Here is a 21,379-nt window from a genome sequence, read left to right on the forward strand (position 1 = left end):
GGATTTTCTCACAAATCGCCCACGAACAAATGGTGTTTTCAAAGCTTTTTTATGGCCTACCATAGACCACACCTAATATAAAAGACCCAACCAGTTTTCTCTATTTACCTGTGCTTGAGTAAGTGTGTAACTTTGAGATTTTGAACCTGTACTTTAGGGCAGTTACAACACGCCCATTTTTCCACTAGGTGGTCGCTAAGCCAACTATTATCGTAAACATTTGAACCCTTATCTCTTTGAGCAATAGAATGCGAGATATGACGCCATGAAAAATCGCATTTTTTTTCTTTGAACATATTGGTACTGGACGTTGTCGACGACGGACCGACAATTGTGCACGATCAAACTTCTTGGAACTCCTAAAACAACTTAGTTTCCAAATATTTTCACTTAGAATCATTGCAAATATTGATGAGAGACAAATCAGTATGCTGACATGTTTTGCAATTTTCATTCAATAATGTCATATGGAATTATTTTCTTTGGCAATTCTGGAAACAAAGTCTTCATTGTGTTAAAACGTGCTGTGAGAATAATGATTGGTACTCCCCCACGATAATCTTGTTGACATCTGTTTGAGGAGTTGGGCATTATTTCACTGTATTGTTATTTCCTCATGAAGTTTGTTCTAAATAAGCAGTTACAGTAAAAATGGAACTATAATGTACATAATTACAATACCAGAAGGAAAATGACGTTCATCACTCCAGACTGAGGTTGTCCTTAACACAAAGAGCGGTGCTCCACGCTGAAGCCAAAATTTTTGCTCGCTCACCCAAAGATGTAGAAAAGTCTAACGGACAGGATTACTAACTCACAAAATCTGTATATTTTTTCCTTTCTCAAAAAAATAAACTTTAGTAGTGTTCAAAATGTAACCATATGCATAAACTAACTGGCGATGTGATTGTAAAATGACTCGTTTCACATCATTACCGTCTATCGAGCGAAATAATCTGTGGCACATGAAACTAATTAACTCTTGTTTCACGGGATAATTTCTGCAGTTGTCACGAACAAGTCTCTACAAAAAAATGCCTTCCGTAGATAAATGACAAAGAAGTGTCAGATCATGCTGTTCCACTTGACAGGAAAATGCTATGTTGACTGATATATGCAGGAAGTATAGAAACGTAAGAGTGTGTCCGTAATTATAATCTCGTGAACAATCAGAGAATATGGACAACGTGTATATCAAGTCACCAATGTAATGAATATATACCTTCTGTAGAAATTATGGCTGAAATGAGTAACTGCGCTAAAGGGAAGTTATTTACGCTTTCGAAGTCGGAAACGGAGGATGATGAGAGACTTCACACAAGATTAAGAAAAAAATAATCAACTGCAAGAGAAATTAAACCTGAACCTGCTGCAAATGCCCACTGCAAGAGAAAATTATTGACTCATCAAATATTGCCACCCAAGATTATCAATTCCTTACAATCTAGCGAAGACAAAATATTTTCTCGGTATAAGAGAAAAATCATGGTACAAACGCTTTCATCTGCACATGACTTTCATGTAGGGCAAAATTCGTTGTTGTGAACGTACAAAGCCGTCAAGATTCATTTGCGTTTCTATAAGAGCGTTAAGGCTTCTTGTCACACCCACTAAATCATGTGATTTTAATCACGTTGAAAATATCTCACCTATCTGGAACACGAGATGAAACCTCGCCTTAACTTAGTAACACTGAGGGTCTAGTCGCCAATAAACGTGTTCAGCTGGATGTGGAAACTCTTGCTCAATGTACCTCGCCGAATGAAGCCGTTACTATGGTTAGAGATGATGTTGTACGATATGTAACATGCTGACATACTATTGTTAAACATGCAGTAGAATAGACACAAAGCATTTAACTTAATGTATATATTCGAGCGTGTTTCTTCCATTTCGATCAGTCTTTGGTGTTTGGATGTAAATATGAACCATACCAACAACTGAAAAAGGTGAAGGTACTTGATTTATTTTGGATTAATAGTGAACAGACGTAGGTCATTACACCGCAAGTGGGAGATGGACTAAGCAGGATCTGACGCGCCACTGTGAAACTGAAATAGCAACAGTTACATCGCTATCTGTTGTCTTTGGAAAATCCCACGCATTCTTTTATGCAGTTCAGTTTACCTAACATGTCAAATGTTAATGCTGTTGTAATGTGTATTGCTTACCCATTTTAGAATTTCATCAGCACCGCTAATTGTCACATGAAGCTGTAAAAGCACATTCCTAAATATGCGTGAAGTTCAAACACTTTCATGGCGAATAATAAGTGCAGGAAATTGATAATCCATGGAATTTTATAACTGCACAATAGTGAGGTCCTTTTATTGCTAAACTAATATCGATTTTAGTTATAACTATGACTCCATATCTCGCGAAATCGTAATTGGTAACTCATTTTTTAGCACAGCATTTGTGTGGTCTACGGATGAGTGGTGAGAAAGTGATGCCACGTATGTATGTGTGGATGAATTTAAATATAAAGCTGTTTATGTTCCTGATAATAGCTGCAGGTTTGTTCGAATTCAGACTGAATATTTTAATCTCTCAAATTGTTATTAATGTGTTAATGACGAATTCCCCGCTAATGTGGTGTATCCTTCATGGTAGCTAGAAACCTACTACGGGTATTCGGATATACTGTATCATGTGGCACAGCTGCCTGTGAAGTTCAGGGGAAAACGTATTTCCCTAGTAATTTAACGAAGGAATATAAAATTAAAATCAGACACGAGTGAACATTAAAGCAATTTTAGAAGTTGTACAGAAACCAATGCTCCGAAAGCAACTGCTGGGTTCAGTTTGGATATAGAGAATCTATTATTACTCTTGTTTTGGTCCTACTGATCACACGCTATATAAGATAAATCATTTCACAAATTTATTTTAGCCTGCCTTTGTGCCTACAAATTTTTTACTCTCTCAGAATGGTTGCTTCTTATCCTCAGGCTGTTTGTCTTCTTGGATTTTCCTGGCTTTCCATCTGTCGTGTTGTGAATTTTCTGCCGAAAAGATGTTCTACCTTTTATTCTGTTATTTTATTATATCTGGATATTTCGTTCTTCTTGGACCCAAGGGATTCGTTATGCGTCTCGTAGAATTCCACAGCTCCTGTAGTTAATCCGATTGGTGCTCTTATTTGAGGCTGAAGGTTTTCATATCCGGATAATTGTCGGTATGTTCCTTCTCCCGTGTAGTATGAGCCTAAAATTTTGTTGACTATTTTCATTTCTCTCTTTTAGACTGCTACTCGAACAATGGATCTGTTTCTATTACAATGAGGTTTAAGCCTCGTAAAGTAGTAAGCATGTTTTGTAACACTTACAGGGCCTGGGGTGAATAGCCTCTGTTATGACGACGTCGTTGGGTAGCTGAGCGGAAGGCCGTCAGCATGCTGGCTGTTGGGAACACGGGTAAACAGTGTCAATATAGGCTCAGGCTACAACACTCGTAATACTGCCTCGTGATGAGACCCTCCCCCCCTTCCCGTTACCATCCCCCTCTCCACCTCCCCATACACTGTTCTAGGGAGTGGTGTGGGCAGCACGGGGATAGCGCCAGAAAACAGGAGCTCTGCGCTGTTTATACTACATATAATGTTATCTTAGTGTAACAGATATACTGGTACTACAGGAATTAGACATTCGTGGTACCGCAGTTACTGGCAAGCCGCTATGAAATCAGGTGACCGCAGGAATAGTACAGATTGATCCAAAGGCGCAGAATACGAAGTGTAGACATATGGAGACATGTTCCAGTACCTTGGGAAGTTTCCATATCAGACGTTGTTCTTCCAACTGTGAAACCTTTGATGAGATTCAGTCACGATTGTGGTTGGTTCCATCAAAAGAAGAGGTAATTGGTAAGGCTTTATAAAGGACAACATGGTCCGTAGTAGGGTGCAAAGTAAACGTCGTTTATTTAAATCGTGTGATTAGTTAATTACAACAATAATTCCTTTTCAAGGACGCTGATATCTCCTTCTTTTGCAAGCACTTCTTATTGAATCGTTTTCATTCATTCAACTTCAGCATCTTCATCCACATACGTCGTAATTTAATTACATTATTCCATGCCATACTAGGCAAAGGCATTAACATTTTATCTCTATGCGAACATACAGTCTCTAAACACTTAAGAAATGAAAACATGGTCTGTTGTGGATCCGCACGACCACAAAATATTTATGACTTTGCCTAATACTGCATTGTATAACATAATAAGGTACCAGCGTATTTGGCTATATGTGCTGAGGTTGAATGAATGTATTTGGTTCACTAAGTAGTGGCTACAAAAGAAGTTGATAGCAAGGTGCCTGCAAGTGACTTACGGCTAAAGTTTGCTAATCTCATGATTTAAACAAAGAATGTTTACATTACAGCCTACAACGGACACTGTTTTCTTTTATAAAGTATTTAGAGGACATGGACCTGCACAGAACCAAATATTTTATTCTTGATAGCCTATTTAATCACCTACAACGACGTGGTTAATTCATGTGCACAGATTTTATCATAATCAGCAGATATATTAAAGTAACATGCGTAATCTGGACCTATTTCCCCAGATTGGATCACTAGTGACCAATTGTGAACGCAATTAAGCAAATTTGCGAATCCGACACCGTCCTTGGATATCAATCAAATAACAGAAGCAATATATCACTAATTCGAGAACACCTGTTAATCGGATTTCAAGGTTTATATGTATCGATATCCAGCCGTTTAAGCCCATTTTCAATGGCAAATGTAGCCCTATATCGGATTATTTGATCGTTCGTTAGCTAATTCGATGTTGTACACCATATCAGGGCTATTAAAAGGGAGAACTATCACACAACTGGCTTGGTATAACATAAAATCAAGTTGTTGATCGGAATGACGTACAGGAAAACAGAAAATAAAGGTTTGTAAGAGGACGGTCAGTTTGGCTTTAGAAAGGATAAAGCCACCAAAAATAATGGTCTCACGTTACAATGTAGTTGACCAAAGGAGGGGCACACAGCAGTCACTCGGACACCCACTAGCTTTTATTAATCTTGCAAATCCATATTTCGGCTACAAATAGGCATCTTCAGTGTATTTTCGTTATATTGCAACTACTCACGGCACTTCATATCACCACTTTATAGTGGAAGCAAGACAAACGGAAAATCAAAATACTTCCCTAGGACTTGTTAATATGGGAAAAGTAATAGACAACGTAATGCGGCGCTGCGTGTTTGAACTCTTAAGAAAATCGAGTATACTATATAAGGAAACATGGGTAATGTTGAAAATGAAAAATAACAAAGTGGTAACAGTAGGACTGGTAAAAAAAGAGAAAGTTTGTCAGATTAATAAATGCATAATGTCATATGCAGCTTGTTTCCTCTACTGTTAGCATATACAATGCGGAAGAAATGAAGAAACCTTTTTAAAAAAAGTTCATGAGCTGGCGGTTCGAGGTGACAATATATCAGTAATAAGATTCACTGATGAGATGGCTATCCTCTGAGAAAGTGACTATGAATTACAAGACGTCTGAATGTTATTAATAGGCTGTTGCGCACAGAACATGGACTGAAAATTAACTGCAAAGTACTGAAGTGCTGCAAAAATTAGATTAACGACAAGGTTTATGTCAAAATTGACAGTCACGTAAAGGAACATGGATTGAAAGCCACAGACTTTGTAAAGTAGTGAAGTGTAGAAAAAAATTATAGCAGTGACAAACTCGGTATCAGAATTAGGTACCACATCATGGACGGGACGTTTGAAGGACTAAGCATGGAAGAGATGAGAAGCCTACTAGTCCATTCAAAGAGAACGTACCTCGGCAAAAAAATTTACTGTTGTCAAACGCAGACCTTAGTACAAGAAGGAATTGTCTGTGGGAGTAGGTCTGGAGCATGATGTCATACAGAAGTTAATCACGGGCTGTTGTAATTCAAAAAAGAAAGGATCGAATGATATGAGAAGAGGTACTGCAGCAGAATGGCGAAAACTGAGGGAACCGATACGGCATGAAGAGGCTTTCTACAGCGGCATCAAGGAAATAAATATGTGGAGAACACGGACTAGAAGGGAGGACAGGAAAACAGGAAATGTGTTAAACCATCAGGGAATAACCTCCATGATACCACCAGGAGCCGTATAGGATAAAAAGAATGGAGAGGACAGGGACTGGAAAAAATTCAACAACTAACTGAGGACGTAGAGAGCAGGTGCTACTCTGACATGAAGATCTCTGCGCAGGAAAGGCAGTTATGGAGGAGTCGATTATGTGCACAAAACACACTTCCTAGATCGGCTAGTTAGATGTTTTGTTCGAATTTTAAAACTGCAAGTATCTATATCAGTAGTCTCGGTGAAAAGAAGTAGCACGAAATTGTTGAAGTACGTACCGACTGCACTTAACTGCAGAAACATTTGAGGACATTGGTCGTGTGCGCTACTCTAAGATTTAGAAATAGGTACATGATAGTACAGTGTCGCGGGCTATATCAAACAATTTAAAAGATTGATGAAAGGAAAGAAGAATTTGTTCAGGGAATTATTGTTGTTCCACGGGTTTTAAGTTTTCGTCTTACATAAACAGCCACAACCTCTTCATACTGATGTCACTCTATATACACTGCTACTATGGAAATCATCTCAGAAAACGATTGAGCAGACAATGGTGTTAAATGCTTCAGTTCCCCGCGTGAGTTGTACTCTATCTCGACGTCAGTAAATGCAACTTAGCAGAAAAGATACAAATGCCTGCATTGTCTCATTTGACATGTATTTAGCCCAATAATTATCACTAAACAAAAATAACAGGAAATTAATATTATCTATTGGATTTCCTTCTGTTAAAATCACTGCTTGGTGTTTCATCAAAAAAATCAACATAAAATTCAGCGGGTCCACGAGTAACGTTACACTGACTTAGACCCAACTGCTGAATTGAAACATTAATGTTGTAATCAGCCGATGATACCAAAGGTACAAGTGCTTGACTGTCAACCGCCTTGTTACTCGACATTTAACAGCTCTCGAACGGTGTATTAAGAGATTAATTTGTGTAGTCTCGTCAATGCTGTTTTGCCTTCAAACTAATCTAGTGGAACAGTGTTCCGCCGTTATCACATATGGCTCGAGAGCAGTCGGTTCTCTGCATCGTTGTAGTTCCCAACATTGATCGAAAGAACACCGCTTGAGTGGCTTGATAATTAATCTGCCTTTTATTTATTTAGCATTCATATGGTAAACTATGTACTTCTAGTCGCCCGGCTTATTGTGTTTGGTCAACTGAGTGTCGCAAATATGATACTACTGCTGAGAGTATAACTCTGCCACGCAGTTATAAGAGCCGACCTTAGGAGATGAGTCGTCGGCGATAAGGGTGGTAGCACTTAGCGGTATTGTGCTTCGAAAGAAATCAGTCAAATCAGAAAAAGGATGAAGCTGTTATCAGGCCTTAAAACCGCGTAAAAGAATAAAAATCAAAGACACTCACGGCAAATGGACCTCAGCTGGACTGTTCTCGTAAGCACACACTTTGAGTGGTAGTTGCTAAATATAAACGTAAAAAGTTTCTTGGTTACGTATTCTGAAGATACCTTTTATCGCACATAAAAAAAGAAAGAAAAAATTTGTGGAAGTAACAACAAATATAAAATTATGACAGTCAATATACAAATTAATATTCTAAATCACTGTCTTCAGTGGCACCAGTGGCACATGAAGAAAGTAATTATATTCATCTGTGTACCAAAGGAAACGAAATTTAATACAAGTTTTGGGGCATTTGTCACGAGACAAAGACACCCAAAAAGTAAGTGCGTGAAGTGATAATTCTGACCTCTTCCTCCAATTTTCAATTACTGATTTCTTTTCAGCTCTCCAGTACAGCACGGATATGTTGAACGTCCCTTGGACAGCAAGGTTATTAGAGACGGAGCAATGGTTCCAAGAACATAAAATCGATCTTATTCCATTAGAAACAGAGCAAAAATTCCCAAAACATCAAACGGATCTTATGTATTTAGCGTCCCGTCGACAACCGTATCACCACAGACGGGGCACAAGTTCGGGTAAGATAACATTGCTTCTTCCTCCATAGTTGTCCTTTTTTCACATTTTATTGCTTGGGTAGTATAAGGATAGACGGAAGGAGGAAAGGAAGGATAATAGCAATAAACGTTCCCATGGGCTGTGATGTTATCAGAGACGGGAAGCAAGTTCCGATAAGACAAAAGCGTAACATTCTTCTTAATTTGTTTCATTTCGCATATTATCATTTGGTACCATATCTGCCCAATAAATAAGCAACATGATTTTTCGTAATTGTTGTAGATTCTTAACAGATGTGACCCGATTTTGTGACCTAGCCAGGTGGCGCCATGGTTACTACACTGGACTCGCTCGGGAGGACGACGGTTGAAATCCGCGTTCGATCATCAAGAGTCCGGTTTTCCGTTATTTCCGTAAATCATTCGAGACAAAAACCCCGACGGTTCCTTTGATAGGTCACGTCCGATTTTCTTCCCCATCCCTAAAATATTCCGAGCTTGTGTTCTGTCTCTATCGACATCGACGTCGACATGATGTTAATCCCCAATTTTCCTCCTTTCCGTCCTTCCTTCGTTATAGTAATCACTGAAATAACACAACATATCACTTCAACCAGTGAATTTTTCTTTTCGCTTCCTGATTCACTTCTTGGGCCTAACTTTTCTTTGTCACACAGTGTATTTGAGACTGTTCATCAGGCAGTAAACTCTACCTGTGGTCTACAGATAGTAACTTTGTTGAGTAATCAAAACGTTCTCGGTCCCAGGTTCGAAACTCACCACCATCGAAACTTTCATTAATAATCAGCATAGGAGTCGAAGACTGCCGGCATAAACAGTCAACCTCACTCTGCCAACGGCCGTGTCAAAGACGGCGGAGAAGTGGACAAAGGTTCAGGGCACTCTCTTGTCCTGCCCCTAAAGGCGGAAGAATCAGCAATGATCAACTGCATGAGGATGCGGAAGGCAATGGAAACCACAGAATTGAAGACACATAACTGATATCAACAGGACATGTGGCCTGCAATTGAAAGAGTCTCATGACGATCTCTCCATTGGCAAAATATTCCAGGACTGCCCCTCATTCGGATCCGGGGGAGTGGACAGCGAAGGAGGAGGTGATAATGAGAAAAATATTTAATAATCAACGACTGAATAACGTTCTACTAATCGGAGAGTGGAATGTCAGAAGCTTGAACGTTATAGAGAAACTAGAATATCTGAAAAGGGAAATGCAAGGGCTCAGTCTCAATATAGCAGGAGTGAGTGAAGTGAAATGGAAAGAAGGCAAGCATTTCTACTCACATGTGTAAGGGTAGTATCAGCAGCAGCACAAAATCTTATGACGGGAGTAGGACTCATTACGAATAAGAACGTAGGGCATTCTTATCAGAATCGACAACAAACAAACACCGACAACGACAGTTCAGGTAAACATGCCGAAGTAACAGGTTGATGACGAAGAGCTAGAGGAAGTATATGAGGATATTGAAAGGGTAGTACAGTACATGAATGGAGATGAAAATTTAATAGTCATAGGGACTGGACTGCAGATGTAGGTGAAGGAATAGAAGAAAAGGTTACAGGAGAATACGGGCTTGGGACAAAGAATAAAAGAGGGGTAAGACTAATTGAGTTCTGTAATAAATTTCAGCTAGTAATAGCGAATAGCCTATTGAAGAATCACAAGAGGAGGAGGTATACGTGGGAAGTTGTGTGATACGAAAAGATTTAACTTAGATAACATAATGGTCAGACAGAGATTCCGAAATCAGGTACTAGATTGTAAGGCCTACCCAAAAGCATATATGGACTAGTGACGAAGAGTAGGCTTAAGCTTAAGAGATCTGTCAGGAAGAATCAAAAGACAAAGAAGTGGAATTCGCAAGTACTAAGGAATAACAAGACATGCTTGATGTTCTCTAAGGCTATAGATTCAGCAGTAAGGAATACCCCAGCAGGCTGTGCAGTTGAAGAGGAATGTATACCTCTAAAAAGGCAAAATAGAAGTTTGAGAGAGAACCCTAGGCACAAAGAAGGTAATTACGAAGAAATTATACCAGCCGGAGTGGCCGAGCGGTTCTAGGCGCTTCAGTCTGGAACTGCGCGACCGCTACGCTCGCAAGTTCGAATCTTGCCTCGGGCATGGATGTGTGTGATGTCCTTAGGTGAGTTAGGTTTAATTAGTTCTAGGTTCTAGGCTACTGATGACCACAGAAGTTAAGTCGCATAGTGCTCAGGGCCATTTGAACCAAAACCGGAATACAAAAGAATCGAAGCACCTAAAATGTGGTGCTACAGACGAAAGTTGAAAATTATGTGGACTGATAAGAAATGAGGAGGTTCTGCGCAGGATTGGAGAGTAAAGGAGTACATGCAAATCACTGGCAAGGAGAAGGGACAGGATGATAGAACATCTGTTATATATCAGGGAATGACTTCCATGATACTAGAGAGAACGTTAGAGTGGAGTTGGAATACACCTATAGCAAATAATTGAGGACCTAGGTTGCAAGTGCTGCTCTGAGATGAAGACGTTGGAACAGGAGAGGAATTCATGGCGCGGCGCATCAAACCACTTACAAGCCTGATTTTTTTTAAAAAAAAGAAAGAAAACAAACATGATGAGAGGCATACTGTAGGGTCAGACAACCAGCGATATGCCGAATGATGTGCATCGGAATTTTCAGAAACGTCGCCTAATCATTCTGTGACGAGGTGTGAAGTTATTGATCAAGGAACAAAATAAGGAAATAAAGGCATGTACTGATAGAGAAAGACTTGAAGTGGAGGTAAACTTACAATTCCTATATGACTCAGAAGAATTATGAAGAATGTAGCGTTTCTCCACGACCTAGAGACATCGTCCTCATCCATGCTACTTACAGAAAATAAGCCAAGGCACCACGACGCTTGTGAATGTGGGACAGTCAGTACTCGGACCACAGGATTGGAGAATATGCCGTTAGCCAAGCTGTTATGTACCAGCATAGCAACGCCTCTGGTAGTATTAGAGACTTCTGCGTAGGAAGACATGGGATGCTCTGCCACGAACTGAATTTGCAGAGATGACAAGGCAGAGGCCATACATCACTAGAAAGAGGCGCACCATTGTAGAACACTCAAAAGGCCGGCAGGTAGCTGCGTGGAGGGGAAGAAATGTTTTTCTTCTGGTACCATGCACAATAATGTAGTGACCAGCAGTCCAGTGTTCTGTGATGTAATAATGGAGTGTAGAAGAGCAGTGCAGTGGTGCCTTCCTTCTGGACTCTGGATGAGCAAACGTCAGCGCGCCAGATGGCTTAATGCCAATTAGTTAGATATTTTAGGTAGTTTTTTTTTCCTTTAATCGTTATAATGTTGATTTACACTGTTACATAAGGAATATGATGTTAAAATTTTTTGTGCTGCATTTGCTTATATCAATTCATTACATCAGGTCTTTTCTTCTATACAGGCACAGATAATAGCAAATAAATAAGTAGTCTGGATAGTAGCGCCTAAGCAACTCCTTACACGTTTTCAGTATGAGTTTGCCACGTATTTTGACTCAAATGAGACTATTATACGAGTACAACAATAAATAGAAACGTACTTATTACATAGAAAAGGCGTACCACACTGCTGGCGCACGATATTCTAAGACAACTCTCATTATTTGGCCTAACCTATTGCAAGATTGAAAAAAAAGACATAAAGTAGCAGAGATATTCAGTTCGACAAATTTATGTGGGCAAGTAACAGTGTTCTCAAGAAAGTATATGGTCTGACAAAAACGTGAAGCACCCAGCAGGAGAGGAGAAAACGAGATGATTCTTCACTGGTTGAGAGGTTATTTCAGTAATAGCAAAGTAGAATTAAATTTACAATGAAATTGACAGTACTATCCCACTTTTCAGAACCACGTTCCATCACTTCTGAGCTCGATGTATATATCGATTCGCTGGGGCAAGTTGCCGTAAAGCCCTTGAATCCTTACTACGGTCGACGGTTGATGTAAGTGATCCTTGTTATTCTGGATACCGCCTCTGGGACAGTGTGGACGCCCAAGCTCGTCCCGTTCCTCTTCTATCGAGGACAGATTTAGGGACTTCTAGGTCATCGGAGTACGTCAACATCACACAGACAGTTGACAGAGACAAGGGCCTTGTGTGAACGAGTATTCTTCTCTCAAAAGATGACATCACAGTACTGCTGGGTGCGAGATAATACATTAGGATACAGAATGTCCAGTGACTGACTGTTGTGCCGTCGGAATTTTCTCGATCACACTCGATGGCTCCCCACACCATGAACCCAGGAGTGACACCGCTGTGCGTCACCAAATCATTGGAAGGATGAGAAACATTCCGAAGACAATGCTATATTCGGCGACGATACTCACCATGTTTGTCCAGAGCGGCGATTCACCACTGAACATCCTACGCTACTGACCGACTTTCAGTGCTTTCAAGTCACGGCGCCACTCGTAAAGCAGCCTTTAGACTGTAGTTTTGACGGCAGCCTACGTATGTAACAGTAGTTACCTAGTTTTTGATCGATGATTCAGGTTACCAGGGACTCGTCCAAGGAGTCCGTTACTTGTTGTCTAAAGACAGGCACAGATGTGAAGAGATTAGGGTGTGTTTGTTGCACAATGCAGAGATCTTAGCGTGCGGTGTTCAGTCTTGGGCGACCGGAACCTATGCAACGCGTATGCCTGGCCTGAAGCTCCAAGTAGTCTAACTTGAAGCCACTGTCACATCCGAATGCCACGCAAATCTGGATACTGCCCAATTCTACGAGCTGACCAAATGGAAACCTACAATGAGGCCTCTTTCATAATCTGTCAGGCCCTGATACCACTGTCTCACATGTGTGCACTGCATCTCTGTGTGCTTCAGAGTTACCACTCAACACCGGACGCTGTTCACGTCCCTTACACAATTATATTCCCACACGGCCAGGTAACAACACTAAACGTGAACAGCACTAATGTTCTCTGGAGGTCGTTGTACCTACGACATAGAATTGCAGATCTAATCGTTTAAACACCTGCTACTGGTGCATATGTTAGTTACACTGACTTACGACCACGTCCTCTGGGTGCTTCACTTTTTTGTCAGGTACTGTATTGCAAATGCAGAAGTCAATACAATGCCATAAATAGCGAGATACCCTGTCGATGGTATAGGACGTTTCATGCAAGACATAAGAACGGAAGGCTGGCGCCGATTGCCGCTAGCGCTGTGCCCCTGGCCACAGGCGAAGCTGTTTTAGCCATAGTAGATGAGTTACGACTGGCCTCAGAAGAAATCACGAATAGGTGCCTTCGCCTCGTAGCGCTCAGACATCTATGTAGGTACCATCTGCTCAGAGACTGTACACAAATTCTCACTGAAACATTGCAAAGTAACGCCTATGTGCCGAATGAGAAATTCAAATAGTTTTGCTCACATTGAGTGCTAGAAGTATCTACTTCAGTTTGTGTGTCTTGGCGAGGTTCATCCATATTCTTTCTCTTTGACTAACCACGGCTTCATTTGTTGGGGTACGTGCACCATCAGTACAAATTATGCTGGAGTTCCGAAAATCTTCGTTTACACCAGGAGGCTCTGAATTACGTGGTGGTGAGATTATACTATATTACATTAGATGAACATTTTGATCCACATACACAGTTGGCAGATCCTGAAAGATACAGAACATGTCATGAGAAAATGACCCACAAAACAAATTTACAAAGAAAAAGCGATATGCTAATGCTCTTTTTACAGATCCTTAGTGAAAGGATCCTCATGAATGTGGCATAATCTTACATATACATTCACTTAAAATGTAGTAGCTAATTTGCCATATAAGACGTAAAAAAACTGAGAATATAAGACAATTGTTAGGCTATCGTAGCTACTCGTCATCAAAGTGAAAATCAGTTTAGAATACATTTTTAGAATGATCATACTACTGTGATGAAAATGGAACTCAGATTTTACGTAATGCTGATATTATTAGGTATTATTAATGACATGTACACATCAGTCGGTTCTACTAAGTGATACGTCAATGGAGTACAAGTAGTTGGTTGCCTATAATTCCTTAATGCTTCTTTTAAACTGAACTGTATCAGAAGTTAAACTTTTTATGGCTATTTAAAGGTTAGTGAAAATGTTTAAGCCTGAATAATGGACACCTTTCTGGATCAAGGTAAGTGAGTTTTAAGTGTTTCGAGCAGATTATTATTTTTTCTGGTATTGATTACATGAAATGAGCTGTTTTTTTACAAAGTCATCTATCATTTTGGACAAGTTTTCTTCAAGAATAAGTACATGGGAATGCAGTAGTTAGCATCCCAATTTCGGTGAACATTCCTCTGCAGAGCTTTCTTGAACTCACATCACAAACAATTCGTTCCTGGACTAGTAAAACATCAGCTTTGCTTCGTGAGGTATCCCATAAAATAAACCCATATGAGATTATAGAATTAAACTAAACAATCTATGTTCTCGTTTTCATTTTTATATCTCCTAAGTCTGACAACATACGCATTACAAATAAAGATTTGTCTAGGTAATTCAGCTCTTGCTCTTGCAAAACAAACTTCTTTATCAAGTCTTAATCCGAAGATTTTATCACAGCTAACGTTTTCTGCCTATTTTAGAGATGGAATGGGTAAATACTCTCACAAGTGCTGAATTCTTATGCTGTGGTTCCTCAAAGGTTAGTGACAAATACTTATATATTACCAGTGCTCGTGAAAATGTCACTAATCTATATTTCTAAAATTGTACTTTAATTACAGTCCATCGCAATTTTTGTGTCAACAGCAAAGAAAACAGCTTTGGTGTGTGTTGTGTGATCAGTGCCACACGAATAAATAGACCGATTTCTCCCACCAACCAGTAAGTTGTCAAGTTTATGTGAACAACATACTGCAACTATTGTTCAGACAACTGACGATCAAGAAGAAGATCTACGGATATTTAATGAAGGACCATGCCAGAGCACACATTATCAATGAGTCTGTTATAGTTTAACAATTATCAGCACAAATCTCGTTATACTTCCGACTTACGCTGCAGTACAACAGAATTTTGCTTGTAAGGGTGTTTCTGCTGATAATGCCGAAGTTTTCACTGATGGCTGGAGCAAGTTTGTTCACGACTTTCTCACAACTTTACTTCTGCAGTTGCGCTTGCACCAGGACTTGATTGGTTTCCAGTTCTTGTCCTCTGCTCCTTCAGTGATTTTCTCGAGCAACTGTAAATGTTGGGAGAGGATGGAGAGGTGAAGAAATTAGTCTGTGTCATTGCATCAAAATTCCACTCAGTAGCCTATAATACCTAGATTTCCTTGTTTCCGTGCATAAAATAAGAATTTTACTGCCTCACTGAGAATATTTACCTAAGAAATTAATACGTAGCTCGGGGTAACAGCTGTTTGTCTCATTTTCTGGCATTTAAAACTCTTCATAGTAATGGGAAGACCTACCTAATTTTCAGTTTGAAATATATAGCTTCAATATTCCTTGAAAAAAGTGGAAGTGGAAGATATCATCGTAAAAGGGGGTACTTTTGTCTTATCCATAAGGTCATGTGGAACGTAAGTAATATTTTCGATCATCCACTTCTCCTGAGGGTCAACAGCCGCATGAATCAGTTGCTGCTGGTAATAATTTTCATGGTCCCACGAAGTAACAGTAAGTGCTTAGGTTACAGGACGAAGAATACGGCCTCTCTGGCAAGTTAATTGTGCTATACTTTGACACCGATAGCGATAGCTTAGTTTGAAACTTGGTAATGGTGGTCTCTCAATCGAATAAATTGGAACCTGCAAGTGAGACTGTAAACTATGTATTACAATACTTTACTACAATGAAGTGTGTGTATCAGTACTTCTAGTTTGCCGTTTGTGTTCTTTTGTAAAGCTGGTTCCTTACTATTAGCCCTTTAAATACAGTTCAGGGATCAGGCTGAAACTTTGAAGGCCTTTTAATTTCTATTTGGTATCTTTTTGTATGCATGCTCATCTCTTTTAGTACCAATACAGCCGGCCCGAGTGGCCGAGCGGTTAAAGGCGCTTCAGTCTGGAACCGCACGACCGCTACGGTCGCAGGTTCGAATCCTGCCTCGGGCATGGATGTATGTAATGTCCTTAGGTTAGTTAGGTTTAAGTAGTTCTAAGTTCTAGGGGACTTATGACCACAGCAGTTGAGTCCCATAGTGCTCAGAGCCATTTTTGAACCAAATACAGTTTCAGCCTAGACACTTCACACATCAATTATCATCATGGTCACGGCGCATGATACGCGGTTCAACAGATGTTGTCAGAATCGGGTACCATTTCGTTATCATGAAGTCTTAAATACTTCAGCAGATCTGTATATCTCATACACAGCTCCACTGATTCCCAGGTATAGCTGTTTTACATAATTAATCATTAGACTCATCGAAATCTATCGCCGTACGACTTTGAGATTTTGATAACGTTTCCTGCTTTTCACTTTGTCTGTTTCCGCAGTTCAGAGTGGTGTTGGTGTTGGGTGCTCTGCATAAGAGAAGTCTTACTCCCGGTCTCCTTCCATTCTTACACGACGCGCTAGAATAAAGATAGCGCGAACCTCTCCGTATCTACATCTGCATCTACATCCATACTCCGCAAGCCACCTGACGGTGTGTGGGGGAGGGTACCTTGAGTACCTCTATCGGTTCTCCCTTCTATTCCAGTCTCGTATTGTTCGTGGAAAGAAGGATTGTCGGTATGCCTCTGTGTGGGCTCTAATCTCTCTGATTTTATCCTCATGGTCTCTTCCCGAGATATACGTAGGAGGGTGCAATATACTGCTTGACTCCTCGGTGAAGGTATGTTCTCGAAACTTCAACAAAAGCCCGTAGCGAGCTACTGAGCGTCTCTCCTGCAGTCTTCCACTGCAGTTTATCTATCATCTCCGTACCGCTTTCGCGATTACTAAATCATCCTGTAACGAAGCGCCCTGCTCTCCGTTGGATCTTCTCTATCTCTTCTATCAACCCTATCTGGTACGGATCCCACACTGCTGAGCAGTATTCAAGCAGTGGGCAAACATGTGTACTGTAATTTACTTCCTTTGTTTTCGGACTGCATTTCCATTGGATTCTCAGTCTGGCATCTGCTTTACCGACTGTTAATTTTATTTGGTCATTCCATTTTAAATCACTCCTAATGCCTACTCCCAGAGAATTTATGGAATTAACTGCTTCCAGTTACTGATCTGCTATATTGTAGCTAAATCATAAAGGATCTTTCTTTCTATGTATTCGGAGCATACTACACTTGTCTACATTGAGATTCAATTGCCATTCCCTGCACCATGCGTCAATTCGTTGCAGATCCTCCTGCATTTCAGCACAATTTTCCATTGTTACAACCTCTCGATATACCACAGCATCATCTGCAAAAAGCCTCAGTGAACTTCCGATGTCATCCACAAGGTCATTTGTGTGTATTGTGAATAGCAACGGTCCTACGACTCTCCCCTGCGGCACACCTGAAATCACTCTTCCTTCGGAAGACTTCTCTCCATTGAGAATGACATGCTGCGTTCTGTTATCTAGGAACTCTTCAACCCAATCGCACAATTGGTCTGATAGTCCATATGCTCTTACTTTGTTCATTAAACGACTGTGGGGAACTGTATCGAACGCCTTGCGGAAGTCAAGAAACACGTCATCTACCTGTGAACCCGTGTCTATGGCCCTCTGAATCTCGTGGACGAATAGCGCGAGCTGGGTTTCACATCACCGTCTTTTTCGAAACCCATGCTGATTCCTACAGAGTAGATTTCTAGTCTCCAGAAAAGTCATTATACTCAAACATAATACGTGTTCCAAAATTCTACAACTGATAGACGTTAGGTCTATAGTTCTGCACATCTTTTCGACGTCCCTTCTTGAAAACGGGGATGACCTGTGCCCTTTTCCAATCCTTTGGAACGCTATGCTCTTCTAGAGACCTACGGTACACCGCTGCAAGAAGAGGGGCAAGTTCCTTCGCGTACTCTGTGTAAAATCGAACTGGTATCCCATCAGGTCCAGCGGCCTTTCCTCTTTTGAGCGATTTTAATTGTTTCTCTATCCCTCATTTTGTCATCTGTGCGACAAACTAGAGAAGGAACTAGAGTGCAGTCTTCGTCTGTGAAACAGCTTTGGAAAAAGACATTTAGTATTTCGGCCTTTAGTCTGCCATCCTCTGTTTCAGTACCATTTTGGTCACAGAGTGTGTGGACATTTTGTTTTGATCCACCTACCGCTCTGACATAAGACCAAAATTTCTCCAAGTTTTTTGGCTTGTGGACATTGATCTAAGTATAAGTAGGAAAACGTGACATATTTCTTGTACGGGAAGGTGCACTTTCGGAGTTTCGGCGTTGAGTAACCATAGTTTCTGGCGTTTATTCTCTGTAACTGGAGTTTATAAAGCTTTTATGTGGCACTTTCGTATATTTTTGCTGATTAAATGAACCGGCAGAGACGCGTGTGTCGCTTCTTTGTATGTTGTTAATCAACTTATGAACTGCTCGACACTGACGAACAATAAAGAAGGATTTTCCATGTGAGAGGTTTGTGAGTGACCTCATTCGTCAGTTAGCGTGCCGTAGGGTAATTCTCGTATACCTGTCTCGGTTCTCACGTGTAATTTATGGAGTCATCCCTCCAGAAATCATTGTGTACCGCTGTGCTTACGTACTTGACTGTTGTGAACTGATTATCGCCAATCGTGTAGTGTTAACCGACGGGGGAAGTTTTTGTCTACTTTCGCTCGCCAGATCACATTTATTGATGCTGTGGGTAAACCGGCAGGCTTAGTACGTAGAGGAAGTCATAAACTCTTCTGACATTACGTGACAATTTCCTAGCCAGTTGATCTCCTTGTGTACAATGATTTCGAATTCTAGGTAGTTAAGGTAAAAAAAAATAGGTTCCCTTCGCATAAGGCATCTTTGCACCGTAGTATTGTATTAACATAAAGGATTCAATACAAGATGACTGTGAAACTAGACTGCGACGGTGGCAATCGTCTGGATTAGGAAAGAGAGTCCTCCAATCCCCTAACCAGTCATGCCAGCCCGACTTCCAAGAGGGGATCTTAATTTGAAACTGTCACGGAAGCAACTGCAGTATCCTGTACTCGCATACTTCCAGACGGATGCAAACTTTTCAGTAATGCGCAGAGCGGGAACTACGTGCTGAACTAAACTTTCCATGAAATCTCCTACAAAAAAGCTTTATAATGTTCATATCTTCTTTAACAATATATGTGTACCACACTCATCGATATGCAGCGATGCTGCTTATAATAATACGGACAAACACCTCTGACCATGTGAATAACACAAATGAAACTACGGCTTTCATGCTTAAGCTACAGACAATAATAATACTTTTCCACAAATTAAATCATATTTAGTTTGAAATAAGAGACATTTTTGTCAAGTAACCATCTCGACAGTTAAAATTACATTGGTACATCCTAAATTGTTTCAGCAACACAGCAACAGCTTCAAAATACTTAATTCATTGTAAAATAAACGAGTTGTTGTCGTCAACTGACTGTCTTCCTCCCTTTCAGTATCAACTGCACTTCGCAGTGGAGGAGATGAAATCACGTTTGTTTCATTATTTCGTGCAAGTAATATTAAAAAATTTTTGCTTCAACTGTTACACCAAATTAAATCGGTTTGTTTATTTATATTACGAACTTATGAGTTTCAGTAATTGAAAATTGTAATCAATGGTATGAAAACACCAATGTTATTGGTCCGAAATTTCTCTGTCTGTAATTAAAACAAAACCTAGTCGCCGACGCTCATCTAATGCCTTTTCTGGAACATAACACTAACAACGACATTTGTGTCTCTGACGCAATACCAAGGAAAAGAGACTGAGTTTTATCATTCGTTTTAATACAAAAATAAATAATATGATTTCTTCAGATACATGAACTACCGCGTCTGCCAGCACATATTTCTTCATTGCATGTTATTTCCATCATTAGCTGCAGTAGAGGGGAGGGAAAGGGTGGGGTAGGGAAAAAAACGACTGTATGTAATGTCTGGTTAATGGAGAAGATGCTGTCGTGCTAGTGAAACTAATTCACACGCAGCTGATATAAAGAAATAATTTATGTCTTGCACGCGCAATGGGTTAGTCTACTTGCCGGAGGAGTGTGCTGTAGTTATTGTGTTAGTGATCGTATTTTAAAGGAATAAGATAACTGGTCCCTCTGCCATTACTGAACCCAGTAATAAGATAAATTTGACATAGTAAAAAACAAGTGTCATAAGTTAACTGCAGAGTTTAGTAATCCGTACATGAAAGTGCCTTGACCGACTGAAAACGACTGCAAAAGCCGTATAGGGAATAACGTGGGACGGCTCACTTCGTGGAAGCTGTTCACATTCTGGGGCTCCTTCGGAGTAAAGGGATGGCGGACGGTCATATAACAGGACCGAACTCTGCGAAAAACTGAGACAAAATGAGAAAGAACAGCGGGGTGCTGGTGGTTTTATGCTCTCGCGCATCGTGTTTTTGGTTGACTCAGGTGCCCACTACGTGTCTGCAGTGCCAACACAACTCGGGGTGAGCTGACACAGCAGTCTCCGACTCTTGACGACGATCCCCTACATGTGGCAACAGCTTTCAAAGCAGGGAAGCAGAGTGCGGGGGCTCAATGGCCACGCCGTCGTCGCTGTAGTTTACCCCTCCGTCTAACGGCTACAATCGACTCCCCTTTTACTGGCCTGTGGTTTTTAGAGGCCGCCGTCCCGACCATCTTCGCAACATACCGGTTTAGTCAGACACATGCGCTGTCTGTCTCGCATTTCGGGAGAAGATGGTAGAATTGGGGGAATGTTTAGTGGGATGAGTAGCGCTCTGATAATTTATAATTAATGCCTTTAACTGTATCATTAATTTATAATTTTAAGCAACAGTTTTTCAAAGAGAGGTCGGCAGTTGCCCTGTCCTACCCCTGTTGGAAACAAGGTGCTACACAATCTTCAAAAAGATTTTCAAATCAGTCGCATAGAGATTATGGTTGTAGGCTTCACTCCGAAAACTGAATTCATGTAGCAGTACATTTGCAAAATACCTACTACAACCTATATCACTTTGAAACTGCAGACGACGTTCAAACATAGGTAGTTGTAAAAATTTTATCCCCCATATTTTATTCCATTACTTAAATATTGCCTAATGCCTAACCTCGTGCTTTGTGAACCTGTGTGTTCTTTCAACAAATTTGTGTCTCATAGGTATTTTCTCTCCGATTTGATACAATATTATTTCATTTTATATCCTGTCTACGTATCTAACCTTCAGCGAA

The 21,379-nt window shown here is 40.4% G+C and overlaps 1 non-coding gene across 1 annotated transcript; it reads left to right on the plus strand.

Moving 5' to 3' along the window:
* Positions 1–16,069: 16,069 nt before the first annotated feature.
* Positions 16,070–16,153, plus strand: Trnas-gga (transfer RNA serine (anticodon GGA)). The gene is given in 2 exon segments: positions 16,070–16,109; positions 16,119–16,153. It is a non-coding gene; the product is annotated as a tRNA-Ser (tRNA).
* The last annotated feature ends 5,226 nt before the right edge of the window (positions 16,154–21,379 follow it).

This window comes from Schistocerca serialis, chromosome 5 (genome assembly GCF_023864345.2).
Source record: "Schistocerca serialis cubense isolate TAMUIC-IGC-003099 chromosome 5, iqSchSeri2.2, whole genome shotgun sequence".
In the NCBI taxonomy this organism is placed as follows: domain Eukaryota; kingdom Metazoa; phylum Arthropoda; class Insecta; order Orthoptera; family Acrididae; genus Schistocerca; species Schistocerca serialis.